The sequence below is a fragment of the Opisthocomus hoazin genome, chromosome 6 (genome assembly GCF_030867145.1).
Source record: "Opisthocomus hoazin isolate bOpiHoa1 chromosome 6, bOpiHoa1.hap1, whole genome shotgun sequence".
Lineage (NCBI taxonomy): Eukaryota > Metazoa > Chordata > Aves > Opisthocomiformes > Opisthocomidae > Opisthocomus > Opisthocomus hoazin.
In genome coordinates, this window is record NC_134419.1 from 5,367,226 (window position 1) to 5,387,069 (window position 19,844).

General features: G+C 43.0%; 1 protein-coding gene across 9 annotated transcripts in view; it reads left to right on the forward strand.

Annotated features, from left to right (window-relative positions):
* The window catches only part of DAB1 (DAB adaptor protein 1), a 482,616-nt gene that overhangs the window by 291,910 nt on the left and 170,862 nt on the right, over positions 1-19,844 (forward strand). For 2 of the 9 annotated variants that reach the window (XM_075424404.1, XM_075424402.1), the window contains exon 1: positions 16,323-16,578. The exons of the other annotated variants lie outside the window; for them this stretch is intronic. The gene's annotated coding sequence lies outside the window, so the exon portion shown is untranslated. Of the gene's footprint in view, positions 1-16,322; positions 16,579-19,844 lie in introns of those variants that run through there. 9 annotated transcript variants of the gene reach the window in all.

Consider the following 19,844-nt stretch of genomic DNA (forward strand, 5'->3'; position numbering starts at 1 on the left):
CAATATTTTTATGGACTGAAGACATAGAAGACCTCTGAGAATAACTGATCGCTTCTGTGTTCTCCCCACAGAGCTGATACAGAGTATCAGACGCCACAGCAAACCTTTTCAGGCAGTACTGGCTAAAATTGTTCAGAGGTGTCCTGAACAGCCAACAACTAATTGCTTAAAATCAGAGATAAATCCTGGGAGATAATTTCTCCATAATTTAACTGTCAGGAGGAAGAGACTCTGGTCTCAGAGGTAAATAGGTCCTGTGGAAAATATGTTATTTTTATGCTGAATATGTTATTTTTGTGATGCTAATGGAAACTAAAACGCTGTAACGTCACCCATCCTTCCATTTCCTTTTGTTGCTCGCTGATGAAGATGTGTGACCCTTCCCACCACACCCTGCCCCTCCGTTTCCCCAGCTCTGCTCTCATAAAGATGTTTTCATAACCAAGAGATTTCCAGCAGTGGGGAAGGTTAATGAGCAGTTGGCACTGATTGCCTTTTTCCAGCCTGTGAAGTGGAGAGCCCCACGGGGATTAGGGATGCATCCCCGGTCATCCTCCCTGGGGACGTGAGGGGTCACTGGCCAAGTACCAAGTGGGTGGTATCACTTTGTGTGCAGGGAGCACTCCCTACTCCACTGGTTTCTGGACTACGCTGGCAAGTGCTGTAGCGTGAGAAGGAATTAATTGCAAAAACTAGTCACCCTACAGCTCTTTGTTAGGAAAAAGAAATGTTGTGGTTACAGCAAACTTTTTAACCAAATCAAGGAAATCAAGAAATGTGCTTGTCAATACCTTGAAGTAGGTTGTCAGACAGTGGTACACCAGAAAGGCATAACTTTATTTGCAACAGCTAGCAAGCATTTATGTAAGCTTGTAGCAAGAGCACTGACTGGAAAATGATAAAACTCTTGATGACGTCCCTCCACCAAGTACAGATCTGGAATGACAGAAGACAACAGGGCTTGTTCTGAAGTCAGTAACCAATTTTGTTTAAGTTTAAAAAATGGCTTTTTAGACAGTGAACAAATTTTGCATGAGACAAGCAGTGAGGACAATGACAAGTTACTGTTTCTGTTGAAAGATTAATTTAATTTACATTCAGTTTGAAATTAAAACAGTGAGTTAATACACATTTAAAACATACTGTTAGCAGAAACCAGCTCAGAGGCAGTGCTTCACTGCTTTTGTAGTGTTTATAATCTAATTAAGAAATAATTAAAAAACACAAGAAAGCTAGAGGGAAATGGTCAGTGAGAACAGACAAAATTTCAGACTGTGTTCGCAGTGAGCTTGTGACAATAAGGGAAAGTTTGGGAAACCACAAGGGAATTGCTCTTTCCTACAAACCCATTTAGGGCCAAATTTGTTCCAACCTGCTATGGTGAATTCCCCCCCCCACTTTTCAGAATAAAGTCTGCAGAACGCTCACAAAGCATAGAACTTAGAAGCTGATTAACAGCGTAAATCAGGAATATGGCCAGAATGAAAGGCTGACTTTACATGCTTGGTTTTAAAAACAGTGATGAATTTGTTGTGCATAGAGCTGCCTGTGTGAAAGCCATGATGAGAAGAGCTTGTGTTGCTTGCCCAACCACAAGGCATAGAATGGTTTGGGTTGGAAGGGACCTTAAAGATCATCTGGTTCCAACCCCCCTGCCATGAGCAGGGACATCTTCCCCCAGCCCAGATTGCTCACAGCTCCATCCAACCTGGCCTTGAACACAGCCAGGGAAGGGGCAGCCACAGCTTCTCTGGGCAACCTGTGCCAGTGTTTCACCACCCTCATGGTGAAGAATTTCTTCCTGATATCTTATCTAAATCTGCCCGCTTTTAGTTTACAGCCATTCCCCCTTGTCCTGTCACTACACACCCTTGTGAAAAGTCCCTCTCCATCCTTCCTGTAGGCCCCTTCAGGTACTGGAAGGCAGCTATAAGGTCACCCCAGAGCCTTCTCTTCTCCAGGCTGTACAGCCCCAACTCTCTTAGCTTGTCCTCATAGAAGTACTCCAGCCCTCTGATCATCTTCGTGGCCCTCCTCTGGAATAGCTCCAACACACCCATGTCCTTCTTGTGTTGGGGGCTCCAGAGCTGGACACAGTACTGCAGGTGGGGTCTCACAAGAGGTGTCACAGCCCTGCTCTGACTCCATCTGTCCCTTCAGCACTGGATCCCCATGTCAGCTTTCCCACATGTGTGCCTTCCCCACCCCTTTGCCTTCTATCATCATCTCCTTAAGTTACCTAACAATGCTCTTTTTCTTCATCCAGAAATCACAAATTCAAATAATAAACTTGTTGCTATCAAAATACATGTTCCAGGCTCCCTTCCAGCCAAAGACTTTATCAGCTATTCAGATGATATGTTCCTTGGGGCACAGGTCCTCCTGACCTAGTTTTATTCAGTATCTAATAGGCTAAACCCACAGCGAGCCTTTGGGCCTTGAAGCCACAACTTCTGTGCTCTTTCATAGTGTGTGGGTGACATGTTCAAAATTCCTCTGTGTGAACATTTAGAAGGTGCATGCTTAGGTGAAGAAAGTTACCCCAGAACCTCTGCCTTTGATTTTATAGCAATTATTTGAGAATGCAAACTGTGTGAAGACTTTCCATCCAAATACTTATACCTTTAAAAGGATACAGAACATCAAAAGTGATGATTAATACGTACAAAATTACATAACTCCAGGACTATGGATAAGACTTGACATAGAGTCTGCATTCCTTAAGAGAAAATAAATAACTATTGTAAAGTCCCATAAAGAAATCCTTTTTTCGCTTGATCTTCTCATGGAGGTGTAAGTTGATAATCCCTGTTAAAATGTAAACATATTTAGTGAGCTATTATTCAGAAGTCTTGATAGCTTTTAACGTCATGGTTTTTGAAAGTCTTTTCAATACATTCCATTCTTTAATAACCATAGCTTCTCTTGTCCTGAGATGAAACCTAAGAAGACAATGGTGATTGCATGCTCTGTAGAGATTCAAAGGGAGAGGCTGAAAGAAGAATAGTGTGATTGTACTTCCTTGCCACTGCAGCAAGTAACATAGATCGTATTTTCAAAAGGGGGAAGAAAAGTTTTGGCAGGCTTTGCTAGAATAAGTAATTTAAAAGCTATCACAGAACTGTCTTACCAAAAAGACTGTTTCCAATTCTGCTTATGGAATAAAGTAATATAAACAAGAAAACAGTTTGATCAGATTGGGCAGATTCTTACACAGTTGGTTCTGTTGTGAGATGATCCAATAGGAACTCATCTTCCTGCAGTGAAAGTTATGTTTATTGTACATTATCCCCATGCTGTATCATGTACCTCATATATTTTGCTTTATGGGACAAATCAGATAACAGTTTAAGGCTAAGCGGTGGCTGACTAGATATATTCCTAGCTAGTTAAACTGCTGGGTGTCAATGGGCATCTTTCATGTGAAATGCAATTTCAAGGGGATGAGATTCTATCTAACAGAAGTACCTCAAGTACGTTTTTATACTTGCTCACATGCAGTATTTATTTCATAGCTATCAATGCAGAAGATAGCTCTGAAAGACACAATTACTGAAAATCCCTCAGCCTGCTTGCATCATGTGAGTCTTTTTGGCTCAAAGAAAGGTTTCAAATGATCATCCCTTACACAAAAATGGTAAACATTAACTTGTTTTTTTATGAAAGCAGCTTCAGCTATTCTTCAATTTCATGTTTTTGGAGAGGATTTCATGGTAGGTATGCAAATATTTGTTTATATTTGATATCCCACAAGCAATGTGACAATTACCATTTTTTGCTAAATCAATCCCAGCAAAGAGTTAATAGTAGATCTTGGTTACTTTGTGGTTTCTAAGTTTGAAATAATTCATCAAAAATCAAAAATATAAAATGGATATCTTTATGGCTTTTCTGTGCATGTGTAATTGGATGTTGAGAAACCAACAAACATATTTACAGAATAAAAAGGTTATCTTATAATGAGAAAATTCTAAGGAAGAAATAATCTTTAATCCATGTCTATGGTGACGTAGAAAATGTGAGGTTGTGATGTTATGGGAGTTATTTACTCTGTTATATTGATATAAAATTATATTGATCATATTAACTTCTGTGTTTAAAATTATATCCCTTCTGGCTATTGATACATGTAATAGCCTTCCTTTTCTAATTTCCTGTTCTTTATACGAAGGGATGAAAATGGGGCAATGTCTATTCCAGTTCAACTGTCTTGAGACACTTCTGTATGGATTTTGCATGCCTTCCAGAATAATAACAGTAGCAAACTTTCAACTGAATCTGTAAGGGCAAGATACTTTATAATTTTTAACTGCACAGTCCTCAAGTTTCTCAGTGTCTTTTACGAACGCTAACGCATCGAAGCATATGGTGTGTCGTGAGGTGGCTGGAAATACTCCCATATCCAGCAGAATAATAGAGACAAAAGACAATATGAGAGAGAGCTATAAAATTAGGTACTTCATGCATACTGTTTTAGATATAATTAAATACTTTTAAAAGTTAGGCCTTACTGTATTTTCCCAGGGTCCTTTGTAGAGCGAGGAATACAGCCTACATCTTCTACAGGGACTTAGTTTATAACTCCCTGTGGTCCCTTTGGGCAATGGAAGAAAACTTCACTGCAGCCAGAGCACACCTAAGATGCTCTGGCCTGCAAACTGGTTGTCAAAACCAAGGCTGTTTCAAAGCTGCCCCGATATGCAAAAAGAGGCAATGAATTGAAAACATCACTTTCGCCTCTGTTTCTTTGCAAAAAAAGATCTTAAAGTATAGTAACATACAAAGTATCTTTTTTTCTGCTGTTTTAAGGTGATAGATACTCTGGTCCATGAGCAGCATTTTACCACACATATATCCAATACTGCAGATATGTTTTCCTACTAAGCTTATTCTATAACCCCGTGCTACTCTGCATTCTGTAATTGTACTGATCCATAGCACACTGTTTTTTTCCCAGTTGACCTTTGCTTTTCACTGACATTTGCAAAATGTGACTAAGTGAAACCAGACAAAATAGATGTTAACAGCAAAATCTTTTTGCTGTTCGTATTTCTATTAGAAAAAAAAAAAATCTATTTTCTGAAAATGCAGAATGTGAGGAAAAATGCAAAAGTTCAAATATTTGCTATTGCTGCACTACATCCAAATGCAATTAAAGGCATTGACCACTTGCTTATTTTTGTGTGCTGATTTACACAAATCTATTCAAAGTAATGAGAAGCCCAGCTGGTACAAATCATTACCAAATGCCTTTCATAGCCACCTTTAGCTGGAGAACATTTGTTCTATGCTAACTGAGAACAAACTGTTTCAAATCATGCTGGAGTCTCTCAGAAGTATTAGACACAAGTTTATCAACTGTTTTGAAAGGAAAAAAAATAACTTACATGCTTCTCTACTGCCAGATGTGTGTTCTGACAGGTTGTGGTACAACAGATCTCACTGTCTCAGCACAGTGCTCCAGCTTTTGGGTGGAGGGGGCATTTCCTTGCTGGGTAAAGCAACCTTGGCAACAAAAGCTGCTCAACAGCCTATTTATTAGTATCTGTACTCCTCCCCTGCTGTTATATTAATATAATGAATTGTTCACAGGTGCTTCAAATGAGGTTTAGATGATCACTGGGAGCTTTGTTACTCAAACAAGCCAAATTGAAAGGAGCAGATGCAACAGTCCCCTAGCAAAAGTACAAAGTGTGACTTAATGAAGGTCATTTTGCACATTTTGGCCTTGGTGACCCTAAGAAAAATCAAAATGTCATTATTTGACTGTTTCTAGACAGAAAGGTGATTGCTTCTTGCCCACTTGCCTTGATTTTTTTTTTTTCAGTTGTCTTTATTATATCATTGGGAGCTCTTAATTGCATTTAATCCTATTCCCATTTAACTAAAGTGAGATAGTTCCCATCTGATTGTTGTTAAACCATGCTCTAAGTCATGTTTGAGCTTTAAAGCTCCTTTCTGTGGCGATGTTTAAATCGCAGTGAGTATTCAAACACTAGGCCAGGTGAATAGATAGTAAAATGGATATTCTCAGCTGGATACACAGACCAGATGGAAGAGAGGAGTTAGAGGTCGTGCCAGATGCGTGGCCTGAACGCTTCCTACAGCTAATATTTGTACTGCCCGAAGCCTGTGGTTTTCTTCTCTTCCCTTGTTTTGTGGCAAAGACATAGAAACTAACAAACTGCCATTATCCCAGAAAGGCCTGTGTGTGCAGTGAGCTTTGTAAATGTTGATTTACTGGTCCACAAGGTCTCTTCAAAGGTTATGCACGATCACAGAATCACAGAATCACAGAATCACAGAATAGTAGGGGTTGGAAGGGACCTCTGTGGGTCATCTAGTCCAACCCTCACGATGTGAGCGAGCTGCAGCCCCTGGAAGATGAGGTCTGTGTCACAGACAGTGAAGGTGTCAGCCTAGCAGCTGGCAGAGACCTGGGTCCTTCCCCCTGGCTTTGCCACAGATTTCACTAGGATTTGGGGGAAAAACTCACTTATTCCCTATGCCTCCTTTCCTTATTATGGGAACAGGGATGAGGATGTTTTCTTCCCAGCCTTTTTAGCTGTGTTTCGTTTATGCATTTTTGAGATAAGGCTTTTCTTTTGCTCTCTGTCTTCCACTGCTCATCATAAAGGGATTCCAGTCTCAGCTGAAGCCTCTAGGGGCTATAATAATTGCAATAAATGTGAAGGCTCCTGTAGCCAAAGAGCCACTCAATGCCCCCCTCCCCCCAAATGGAAAAGAGACAAGACTCTTTTCCTTCCCTTCTTTCAGACATTTAAAGGGAATGCGCTAAGGTCACAATGTGCATCAAAGGCCTGTCTTTGCATTGCTTGACTATCCACTTGGCAAGCTCTCTAATGCGTGTACTTTGATAGATCAGTGATGGGTATCACCAAGGAGAAAGGACAGAATTGTAACTTTCGAGTACTCATTGCAGGAGAAAATTACAGAAAAATCACGTACAACTCTTGTGCAATGAGCCAAAGAAAAGGATCTTCAGTGGGCTTTTCATCTAGAGAGGGTTTTGGAAGGAGCTGCCAGATGCTGGTGTTTTGTAAGAGGGGGTTTACAGTGTGTTCATACTGGCTGCAAGTGGTCAGTGACAGAATTGCCAACAAGACACTATCCCTGCCAGCAAATATTACCCATGAGAGTGAAATTGTAGTGTAGATATGGACACAATATTCTTTGTTCTTCCCAGAGGAGGCATCAGTTTTATTCTTTCTCCAAAATGTACGTCCATCTTTGCTCCAACAGGACAGAGTGTATTCAAGATCAGATATAACCTAACTCTTGGGTGGGTTTTAGTGTGAAAGATGTGTATTTGTATGGTTTTCTGGCTTGTGCCTTGCTAGGCTGTTTATAAAAGTTTACACTGGACTCCTGGGGTAGGTGTCTCTTTCATGCTTATTGGGCTTTATGGCAGAGTCCACAGAGTGGAGCACAGAGGTAATTGTTGAATTCAGCCATGAACACTGCTATTACTTGGTTTCTCTGTGACATCTGTTATATCCTGTTGTGCATGTGATGAGAGGTAGATTTTGTTTCATTTTGAAATCTGTTGGTGAGCTCAAATAGTATCTAAAATAGTTGATGGCTCATCAAAACACATACAAAATCCATGCTTCCTGAGCTCAATGCAAAATCATCCTCGGAAGGTGTAGCAAATTAGTGTTCTATAGAGAGAGGTTCAGTTTCCAGATGATGTTAGAGGCAAAGCAGTGAGTAGGTGTGTCAGGCAGACTGTGGATTAGCAAAGGAAGATGTTCATAGAATATGAAAAGTGGGAAGGTGGATTCAAGGCTACCTGGATACAAATGTTGGCAACTTCTAGTTTCATTTACTGGTAGTGTTTAATTTCAGCAGATTTTCCCACGAACTCTGCTTTCTCCAATGCAAGTCATGCTCGCGCCTTCATGGGAGATTACGTACCAAGCACAAATACGGACAGCGATACGCAGGACTGGAGCATACATTACTAGAGATCTGAAGTTAACACAAGAGGCTGAGGAAGTTGCATGCTTCCATTTTCTCATCCAGTATGGGCCCTTGCATATGTGTTCCTAGTCCTGTAGCTGGGAGTTTTACAGCACGCTTTTTTCCTCATCAACAGGCCAGATGGATCTAGTCTTGTTTACCACCCACTCCTGGGCTGTATTATTTATTGACATTTGTCAGTCCCAAGCACTTACATTTCAAGAGAAGGTAACTATTCAGTTGAACGCTATAGATCTTTCATAATCCCTTATCTATTTAATAACATTTGGATTCTGTTCCTTGCTAAACACCATGTCTATGATATATTTGCAGTCCAGAGTGAATATGCTTGCATGGTCAAAAACCTTGTTTTCTAAACAGCTTGGGTTTTTCCCTGCTCTGAAAGCTGACAAACATCTTGGTGTTCTTGTTCAAATTTATTTTTACGTTAAGGAAACGAACTTCATTGTAAAGGGAGATACACTTAGGCAGATGTTGATGAGAAATTAAGGAATCAGAAAGGAATGGGTTATTCAGTTTAAAAATAACTTGGATTTCTTTTTATTCTGTAAGTAACCTTGATTCCATGTAACTACTTCTCTGGATATCGATGCTGCTGGTTTTGTCAGTTTCGCTAGAGATTGGCACACAGATTCAGTCTTTGACACACAATATATGTGAAAGTAAGCCTCCCAAAAGCTGCAATAGTGCGTGCTTAGCATCTAAAACTGGAACTTGGCCCTCATATTGGGTTGAAGGGGTGCCATTGTATTCTCTGATTTGTTAAGTGTTACCCTGCTTTGCAGAAATACCACCTTAGCCAGAGGAACCACATATCTGAAAAACGGTCATCTCTTCTATGTATATGCTGCATAGTCTCAAACTGAGCCTTAGGCATATGACAACCATCAGTCTTTTAAAAATCAAGTTTGTTAACAATCTTTGAAGTTATCCTGGTTTTGTGGCAGTGAATGAGGACTGCAAAACTAGGTTGTATAGGTTCTGTCTTAGTTCTATCATAAATTCCTATTGAATGTGAATAAGAAAGCCAGGAATAAGAAGTGGCATAGACATTTAGGAACCTAAACTGTACCATTAAGCAATTTTCTAATATAAATAAATAGTATGCGTTTGAGATGTTTTTTAAACCTCTGTGTTTTGTCTCGGGCTAATGTTATAATCTCTTTAAAGTGAAGGATTGTCTTTTTAGATAAACAGTAAAACCCCTTTAGAAATGAAGCCCTGATCTAGTTGACACCTATAAATTTATTACAGAATAAAAATGCTTCAAACATCCTTCATTTAAATTGTTATTTGAAGATTTATATTATTGCATTGAGTTGCTATGGTGGCACTTGCAATTTACATTTCTGCCTGGAAAGCTTAAAGAGGAAAAAATATGAATACCAAACGTCGGAAAGTAATGATTTGTCAAGTTTTGAAATGTACTACAGAAATATCAACTTAGGCATATATGTTTGGATGAACTCTGGCATGCTGCCTAGAGCTGAGATTTCCAGACTTGTGCAAACCTCTACTGTGCAGAGTGCGTGGGGATTGGGAGCTCCAGGGTCCAGCCTCCTTGCTGGACAAAGAGAAAACTGACATTCCAGGAGCTACTTTTACCTGTATGTTAATTTCATGGTGTGTTGCAGGGGTCCCAGAAGCACAGAGATCTTGTATTTGAGCTGCAGGTGTTGGCCCTGGCAGGTGTGTACTGTTGAGCTACATACATGGAAGTCTTGAGCTCATAAGCAAGTGAAGCAACCTCACGTAATTCCTCAGTCCTTGGCCACAGCATACTCCGCAGCCTGAGGGGTGGATGAGCATCCCATCAGTGTCAGTTCCACTCCCATCACAAAGAAGCAGTGCCAAAACAGTCAATAATCAACAGCTGTTAAAGAGGGATTATATCTGGGTTTGGAAATGCTGATGTTGGTTCTGAAATGGCAAAAGGAAACATCTATGCTTTGGTAGCCATGAGCCAGGCTGCGAGGCTGACCACTCAGAAACATAACGAGAGGGTAAAAGGAGAGGTCAGGAATGTAGACAGTAAAGGCAAAGAAATGTACAAGATACTAGTTAAGCAACAGATTTAAAAAATGTATTATTATTAACAGAAAAATTATTAAAAATTGATTTTATACTTTCAAAGATTACATAGCAGTGGGTTCAACTAACTTAAAAGTGGGCTAAGCAAGTTTCGAAGGAAGGTGTTAGGAATCTTTTCTAGTGCCTAACAGAAATAACACGTTAAATCTTACCTGAGAATGCCTTGTTCAGCTAGTGCTCATGATACCATGCTGAGGGCATTTTTCAGGATGAGTCTGAGGTTAAGAAAAACACCTACTGAATAACTAGTGCCACTTACATCAGCACTTGAGTTTTCCTCAGAGGTCTTCCATCCAATTACTGACCAGATCCAGTGATATTTAACTTATCAGATCTGACAAGAGCTGAACCCAAGGTAGAATGACTGCTTAAACATTTATTTGTGTCAATGACACGTTTAAAACTCTCTGCTCTGTCTAAATATTTAAAGGAAAATATAAAGAGGAAAATGTAATGTGACATAAGAGGAAATGAAAAACAACCTTACTTGTTGAGGACATTCACTACATACAATTGCTGTCTTCTGAATACCTGTTATTTTGGCAGAAATTGAGGGGAATGCAGTCCTAAATATCATGTTTGTCTGTCTCTTTTCAACAAAAATGATTTTTACAATGGCAAGTGGATCTTTTGCTGTCAAAATCATGGAGTATGACAACAGCCAAGATCTTTAGGAGCCTCTGAGTCTGAAGTTTTTGACTAACATCTGAAAATGAAGAAATAATGAGGATAAATATATACTTAGTGAAAAAGAAGTTGCAGTATTGTCAAATTGGAGAGCTTAAATGTGTTGACTCCTTGTTAAAGCAGACAACATCTTTAAGAACAAGCTGCAATAAGCGTTCTTCTTGGAGAAGCAGAGAGTTTAAAACAAAATATGCAAACCCCCGTTTACTGTCTAATTCGGAATAAAGCCAAATTTCAAAATTCTCTATAAAGCAGATCTGTATTTTCCATGGGTAGACAGATTTTTCTATAGTAAATATACATTTTCTGTAGTAGATACCCTTTGCTGTCAGTTTACGTGTGTTTAACTAGTGTGAGCACTTTGGAAAGTAATACGGAACGTGGGCTTTCAGTATATAAGGGATGCTGAAAATTTTCTTCATCCATGAACTTTTCCTAGAAAGGAGCTTATTAAATTAAATAAAGAGATTTCTACATGTGGATCATCAGTGATGTCTGGGGGGGGGTGAAAGAACAACAGAACTCAGAATGTGTGCATGTATCATGCTCTTAGCAACACGTTCTCTGTTGGAACCTTTGCAGAGGCAAACCCACTCTAAATTATTAGTTTGCAGTTAATTGGCTGTGAAGGGAAATGCACCTTGCCAAAAAGGATTTGAAATACGAGGCAGTTTGGATTTGTGAAGAAGTTGATCGCTGTACTTGAAGAATCACAGACTCTTTCGTGGGCATCTGGGAAATAATGTGGTTCATCATCTCCAGCGCTTTTGCAAATTCCCTAATTTGGCAAGACAAGCGCCTAGTTGCTGCCATCTACTTGAAGGCTGATTTTAGAGGGGCAGTCCTAGAATTTACGTTGGAGCTGTTCATTTGCACTTGAGGAAAGAGATTTCATTAGGGTTAGTTCAATAAGGTTTTGAATATGTGATGGAGAATAACAGGAGCTAGCAGACACAACAGTAAGATACTTTCTCTGGTTTTCCTCCTGGGACTGAAGATGGAATAAATGGTCGCATGTATAACAACGGCTAAGTGTCTATGTAGTGTCATACGTCCCTGCATGCCTCTGTGGTCTTTCCAAACATTAGTGCAGAGAGTCTCATAGTAGGCCTGTGAAATAGGTGTGGTAGAGATGGACATAAAAAAAAATATAGACTGACTTATCCAAGGTCACACAACCAATCAGTGACAGAGCTGGGATTTGAACCAAGCACCTGAATCCTTTTTGCATGTCTAACTACAAGGTCGTGCCGTCTTTGTTGAGATGCATGAAAGGAAGAGTTCCTTCTGTGACCAAGCCATCATACAGTGGGAGCATACACAGGTACATTGTCAGAAACCTGCGATGAGTCTCTGGAACTTTCAACAGTTAATTTAATTTGTCAGTATTTTCATGTGCTGTTTTTTAAGATACCCGGGACTTTTCAGGATAATACATGTTTCACCAGACTGCACTGTCTAGTGAAGAATTATCATAACCTCTTCCTGACGGGCCGCTGCCAGAAGATAGAGGGGCTTCACATTTTCCATGAAGGATCACCACAGTTTTTCTGCATCTTTTTGATAGCAAAGAGCAATGTTCAGCAACATATTCTGTTCAGTCACCTATGAGCTGAGTAGGTAGAAGTAGGTTAAGAAAATATCCATAATAGATTTTTAGTGAAATGAAAGCACTGAGTTTCTTCCCATCTGAGAAAAGAGAAGATGAATACCAAATCATGATTAATTCTGATGAATGGCTATGGAGCTAACTGCATGGCCACAATGGTAAGAGGTGGGCTACCATAGCTACTGGTAATGCAGCAGGTATTATTTTCAGTCAGTGCCTAATTGTCTTAGAGGAACTTATTAAACTGAAACCACTATTGTGTGAGGAACTATTCACGTCGAGTATCTCCAGAGTGATCAAGATGATCCTGCTGTGGGCTACAATATAGATCAGTAAATGCACAGAGTGGTTTTGTGAGGAAGCTGATGTTTTGAGAGCTCATTTGGCAGGGGATAGTCTGCACATTGTTCTGTATTTTAGTAAGATGTTAATAGCAGAAATAATGGCTGATTCTCTTTTCAATACCTACTCCAAAAATCACACTTGAATCAAGTGTAACAAATATCTTTCACCTTTAGATTCTTTGAAAGCACCACATAAAGCTCCTTCTCAAACGTTGCTCAGAATTTCTCTATAACATTGTTTGGTAGCCCTTCATAATCTCCACAGCTTGAGATATATTAATTAGTTTAATGAAAATAAGACCTATATTCCATCTTAGAGAATGTCCGGTTCTCATTAATACTAATGGATGTTACACATGTGCACTGACAGTAACCTTACAGGCTTTAAGGGCTAGTGATTTACCATTTATGCAAGATGATTCTAGTTTTACAGTGTGGATACTATCTTAGCATTTCACGTGAGAAACACATAGGCTTGCAGCAGGACAAAACCCAGTGGATTAAATACAAGAAAACTTTCTTCTCCTTGGCCAACAGAATGCTAAAAAATTGCATCACCAGAGCGGATTTTAGGAAGGGAAGCTCTGGAGATCCATCTTTCAGCCAATGGTCCTTATTTGGGTCTCTCTGGAAGGAAACCGGCTCCGTTCTCAGCTTGCGTGCCTAACCAGAGTTAGCTTGCCTGTGAGGTGAAAGGAGGAAGTTTTTTGAGTACCTTTTTCTTAAGGAGTCAGAAGACTTAACTGTGAATTATCAGTGAATTCACTTTCCATAATCATCCTGTGAATTATCTTTTATTTCCAGGTAAACATTTTTGCTCTGTGGGGTACTTCTTACAGCGGGTTACTAGCAAAGGCAGTTCTTATTGTAAATTGGGTAGTATAACAAATTACTTAAAATCCAGGCGTGCAGGTATCGGTAGTGGATATTTTAATGTTGAGGCAATTCGTTAAACAATTTATGCAGTGCTTTCATCCCTATCTCAACTAATGTGCCCCGGAACACTGAAATAGCTTATGATCATTGTCCTGTTAGCTCAAATCTAATCAAGAGCTAAGATGATACTGCTTTCCCTTCAGCTATTTTAGCAAGTACTGAGCACTGCAGCAGTAACTATTCCACACACTGGAAAAATGGTTTAGAGAACTAGTTTTTTAGGTTCCTATCTTCAGCTCCTCCAGCCGGTCAGTGGTTAGTGGAAATGACATCTTTGGCCTACATTTCTTAATATATAACTCTTAATGGTTTATCACTTCATCTGTGATGGTATAGTACATCATCAGAAAGGAGAGTATAGGAATGTTGAGTTTAAATAAGCTTTACAGATAAAGACAAAAGAAGGGTATGCCAGCTATCACACCAAATTTCTTCCTCCTTTGTGTCTTGGTCATGTTTTTTGCTAGACAGGAGGAACTGTGACCATATAAACATTCTTATGTGAGAATTTGTGTTGCAAACTTATGACCTAAAAAGTATTTCGCATTAAAACAGAGCAGATTGCTTATGGCAACTCCTGCATAATGAAGGAACACAATGAAGAACTGCAGTTCATATTGCTCTTCAGGTCTGTTCTATTTTCATAGTTTTTTAAAAAAAGTAGAAAATTGCATAGTATAATTACAAGTTTATTTGCATTCATATTACAAGCTGTGAGCTAGTGCAGTCTTTTATATTTAAAAAATATTGTTAGCAAGTGTGACTTGCATCCATAAATTGCAGAAATAGGAATGAAGTTTACCCTGACTCAAAGTTCCTTCTCTTAGTCAACTGCTAGCACCCTTCCTGTAAACTGCAGGACCTCAGGGAGGCCAGCAACATGGTAAATACAACTTCATTTTAGAGTGTAATGTGTAAGGATGTAGAGCAGTTCATTTAGCATTTCCCCAACAAAAAAAAAACACGCATTTTGGGAACTGAGGATCACCAACGTTTCATTGGACTTAATACTTATAGACAAGCATAGCCACGTGTCACTTAGAGGATGCTACCTATCATTTGCTAATGGAAAGGTGAATTCTGTTACTTTATTTTTTCTTAAGTTCTTTGTCTTTGTGAGACAGCAAAATTGTCACTGATAGGAAATACTGCTGCAATTAAGTTTACTACCAGGACTTAATTTTTTTAATCCACATTAGAATAAGTGGGTTCAATTGATAATCCTGCCTTTCATTTCTGTAATAAATGGAATGGAAGAAAACAGTAGAAGTCTCCATTCCATCAACTACTTCTATAAACGTGGTATGACTTTTGAAGTGCATTTTTGTTACGTCGTAAAGGTTATTAGATGACTTTATCTTTTATGCTTAATACCTAATGTGCTATGGAAAGAATAATTGAGGAAGATGAAACTGAAACGATTTGAGAAAGTTACCGGATCTCTGCAGGCACTTTCAGCCGATCTGTTGGCTCAGCTCTTGGGCGGGTGCTCCCTGCCCGGTGAAGCGTGTTGCCACATGGGGTCAGATCTCCTGCCTGTCAGCTGGAGGTAGAATAACGTGTAAACACCTTCCTACCCCGTGAGCATCTTGGGGATCACTCCTGGACTGTCATCTCGAGGAGCGCGCATCAGCAGTTAGGTGTTTGCCTGCCCGGCACAACATCTCGCTCGCAATTTCTCATCAGATCGGATGCTCTGTGGTGCTTTGAGCCCTCTTCTCTGTCAGCCGAAGGAGACGCTGCCGCTCAGACCCGGGAGGCAAATCAGACCTATCTGGAGACTGCAAAAACCTTTTCTTTTAGTCATTTACCTCAGTTAGCTGGAGCAGAGCTGCTTTTACGCCTCGACTGGAGATCATACTAGTGAAACAGCAATAACCTGGCGAATGTACTTCTCCTCTGTATGTAAATCCTGTCAGGAAGCGCATGGCAGCCTCTGTTTTCTGTGGGTCTCCGTTTGCAAAGAAGCTGTTACCGCAGAATAAGTTTAATGGGTCGTGAATTTTGCGTTGAAAGGAGAGAGTCTCTCCGCGACTCCCGATCTGCCTGCACCAGACCTATTGGCTCGGCAGCAAGTGCATTAGGCGAAATATGCTCCCTCCATTGCCGCCGAAGGTAACGGCCCTAAACGCCTCATTAAATTTTCATGGGTGACTGAGGGAAGCCATGAGAAAAACGCCGCGCTAGCGGGGGTGTGATGGCGGGCCCCCCCCCCCCAGCCCCCTCCCGCCCCGGCCTGCGCCTCAGGGGGGGGGGGCTGCCCGGCCGCGGCCGCTCCGGTGCGGGCACGGAGCCCCGCGGCTGCGAGGGCGGAGCGGGGGGAGCCCGCGGCCGGGTTTCACGCGTGGGCAGCGGGCCGCCCTCCCGCCCTCACTGACCGCCTTTCCCTTGCGCTCCTCCACCCCCGGCGCCGCGGGGAAGCCCCTTTTACCCGCACCGCCAGATTTACCGCTGCCCTGGCCGCGGCTGGAGCGCGGCGATGCGGGAGCCGGGCGGCTGTGAGGGGCCGGGCGCCGCGGGGAGTTCGGCGGCGGGGCCGCCAGCCGCTCCCTCCCTCAGACGAGGGCCGTCCTCCCCCCGCCCTGAGCCCAGCCACCCCCCTCCCCGTCCCGGCCGTCCCCCTGCCTTCTCCCTGCCCAGCTGCACCGAGACCCCCAGCCCTGGGAGAGGAGGAGGAAGAGGAGGAGACAGACCCCCTCGGCAGCCGCTCTCCCCGCCACACACCTCCCCTTTTCCCCTCCCTCTGGCCTCAGCCCCGCACCGGCGGAGGCCGGAGAGGGCAGGCGGCGCGGGAAAGGCGGCTCTGCCAGCATGGGCGAGCCATGTGCATCCTGAGGAATAACAGCAGCTGCTGCGCCCACGATGGGGAGCAGAGGAACGCGAGGAGGAGAGGGCTCGCTGGGGCAGGTGAGGGCGCCGGCTCCCTTCTCCCTCCGGCGGCTGGGGGGAGGGGGTGCCCGGTGGCGGGGTGCGCTGCTCCCTCGTGTGCGGGGCACCCCGTCTCCCCGCAGCAGGCACGGGAGGGCAGCTGCTCTCCGGAGGAAGTTTGGGGGTTTTCTTGAGGTGTTTTTTTTGCTCGTCCTCCCCTTCGCTCTCTCCCGTCACCCGGAGCGGGGGCGGCAAAGGGCTGAAACCTCCCGCGAGTCGCGGGAACTTGCCGGTTCGGAGGGGAGCGGCGTGCGCGGCTTTCCCCTCTCCCCTCCGAGTCGCGGGGCAGAGGCAGCTCCTCTCACCCCCTGCCAGCCCGGAGGGTCCCGGGGCTGCTCCTCCGGGCAGCTGGAAGCGGCGGTGGCCCCTTCGGTCGCGGCTGTGCCCCGCTTCCCTCGGCGCGGCCCGGGGGGAGCCGCCCCCCCCCGCCCGTCAGGGCCCGGCCCCCGGCTGCGCCGCCGCTGCCCTCCCCGGGAAGGTGCAGCGGGGGGCGGGAGGCGCCGCGCTGAGGAGCGGCGGGGAAATGGCGCCCGGAGCCCGGGGAGGGGGACGGGGCGAGCCGGGGCACCCCTCGGCGGTGCCTGGGCCGGGGACCCTCCTGGGGAGCCGCCGGCCGGTCCTCGGCGAGCAGCCCCCAGGCCCTGGCCTGCCGGCAGCGCGGGGGGCGAGCGGCTGCTCCATCGAGTGCTGCGGGTCCGCGTACCTCACTTTTACGGTCCTTCGGGGAAAAAAAGGCGACAAACCCCTGATCTGAATGTTTTCGGGTGTTTGTTTGTGCTTTTTTGTGCACGGCCGCCGAGTCACCAAGCGCGTCTGACCGGGCACCCTCGGGTTAGTTGGAGTTGGGACGGCGCGGGGGGGGCTGGCTGCCCGTCGGGGCCGCGACAGTCGCGACAGGCCCTGCAGGGAGTGCCAGGCCAGGCAGGGGACTGTCACCACGCCGGGAGCCGCCGCCACTCCTCTCTGTTGTGTTTTGCGGGGTTCGCGTTCACGAGCGGCGCGTTTGAAACGCGCGTGTGAATGGTGAGGTGGGGAGCTGGGACCAGTATGCGTCCGAACAGCGAAGAACAGAGCTTGGGTCTGCTTGGGACAGTCGGGGAGCTTGCAGGTGAACGGGAAGTTTCTGATTTCCCTGTGAACTTCTCTTTTCTTGTACATTGCAAACCGGCTAAGCTAATTTTTAGGTCTTTCCCCAACGTAGTTTTCAAAGCAAAGTCCTTGGAACTCTTTGCCCTTTGTCTAAATTCTGAATGCACGTCTGAAGCGTTTAATCATGGTTATTGTTTTCAGCCACTCAAACGGAATAAAAATTACTGATCGTTGATGAAGCTTATCTTGCAAGCTGTTTCGCAGTATGTTTCCGTCGCAAGACACAGCGCTGCGTTAAACTACTGATGATCGTATTGTTTATTGTTCTTTCATTCCCCACCCTCACCCCCCCGCAACACCAGTATCAATCTGTTCCTTGCTACTGTACTCAAAAATAACGGAAGAGCAAGTTTTCACCATTTAGTTTGAGATTTCCACTTCTATCTGAGATTTATGTCTTTTATATTTGCTCTTAAGCTATTTTTCGTTGAGTGTGCTAAAGGCAGCTGATATATTAAAAAAGGAATTAAGGCACAAAGCTAAAAGGCACTTTCAAACTCTTGAAGTGAAACTGTAGGTGGAATTAGTGCCGGATCCACAGCCGTTGTTTATTTGTTTAGCCACGGACATAACACTTTCCTGAAACAGAAGATTCCTTGCCCATTTGTCATTACCACTTTGCTTTGTTACACATTTAAAATGCACCGTTCATGTTGGTCTAGAAGTTCAGATCTATTGTCTGGAGTGTTTTGATATAGATGCTGATCTTGGACTATACCTCATAGGTTATTTTGCTGCCCTTTAACAGTATCTCACAGCATGGTGATGGAGGACACCATCATGTTTTCTTGTAGGATTACCTTTGGGACTTTAGTGACTGCACACATCAGTGGTTTCATCTTGGGAGGATTGAAATTGATTTTCTTCTTTTTGCTTTTTTTTTTTTTGGCTCAGCTAGTGAAAGACCCTGTGTATGTCCTTTGACCTGTGGCCTCACATGATGAAGTGACACCAATAGTGGAGCATGTAGACTCGAAGTAGCTGCTGCTAGGGCTTCAAAAGTAAAAGTACCAGAATGAACACCTGCTCCTGGTGGTCGGCCTGCTTGGTGCTTGGGGCAAGGCACAGTTACTTCGTTGGAAGACCCCTGCATATATGTATCGAAATAATTTTAAACCATGAACCTTGTGATTCTTTTTTAATACTTTTGAGAGATTCTTGCTCAAGCAAAACACAGGAAGATTTGCCTTTCCCTCTCATCCATAACAGGCTCATTTTCTTTTAAATATTTTGGATTTCAAATTTTGCAGGATAGTTGAATTTAGCAACAGCCAAGCTACTTGGTTAAATATTGGTTAGGTGGGAAAACCTCTATTTTTACAATTGTGTTTACATTTTAAAGTAATAGCAAATACTAGCAAAGAGGACCAAGATTTTGTAGACTTTATAGTTCAAATTAACTTTCCTAGTCAATATTTAGTTAAGGTCTTGATAGTTAAAGATAACCGTCCAAGTCAATGTTTAGTCAAGGTAATGACTTGATTTTTAAAAATGCTACCCAAGCATTCTTGCAAAATTAATCAGAGTTGCTGGATCACAATACGTTTGCTTAGATAATTATGTAGGAATGTAAGTATGTTACTGCTTGGTCTCTCGTATGTCCTGTACTATTTGATATTATTTCAGCAGTGCTTGCCTTCAGCCCTTCTGTGGCTTCGTTCTTATAGTACTAGTGCTGTCTTTAAAGCATTTATCTGCACTGTGGATTTGTGAGATAAAAGAAGTCATGTACCATCCTGGTTTTATGGGTGGGAGGATGAGGCACAGAGATGCTGGGTGCTGGCTCCCAAAAGGAAGTGTAAAGCCTTGCAACGTGTAGTGCAGCAGCAGTGTTTACGTCTGTAGTTCCAAGAAGGTCTTTCAGGAGCCTGTGCTGAGCACCCAGCTCCTCATACAGCGTGCAAGAGGTGGGCACTTCTGATACAGCAATCATTGGATAAAACATGAAAACAGTTTAGGTGTCTGGCACAAAAACAATGAGATTGAGTATGTTTGCATTGGTACGTTCAGTGCTAGATTAAAGCATATTGTGATGTGGGAAGGAATTGGAAATCTTTATTGCAATTCTTCCTTTCTTGGGGGAATAGTCATTCTTC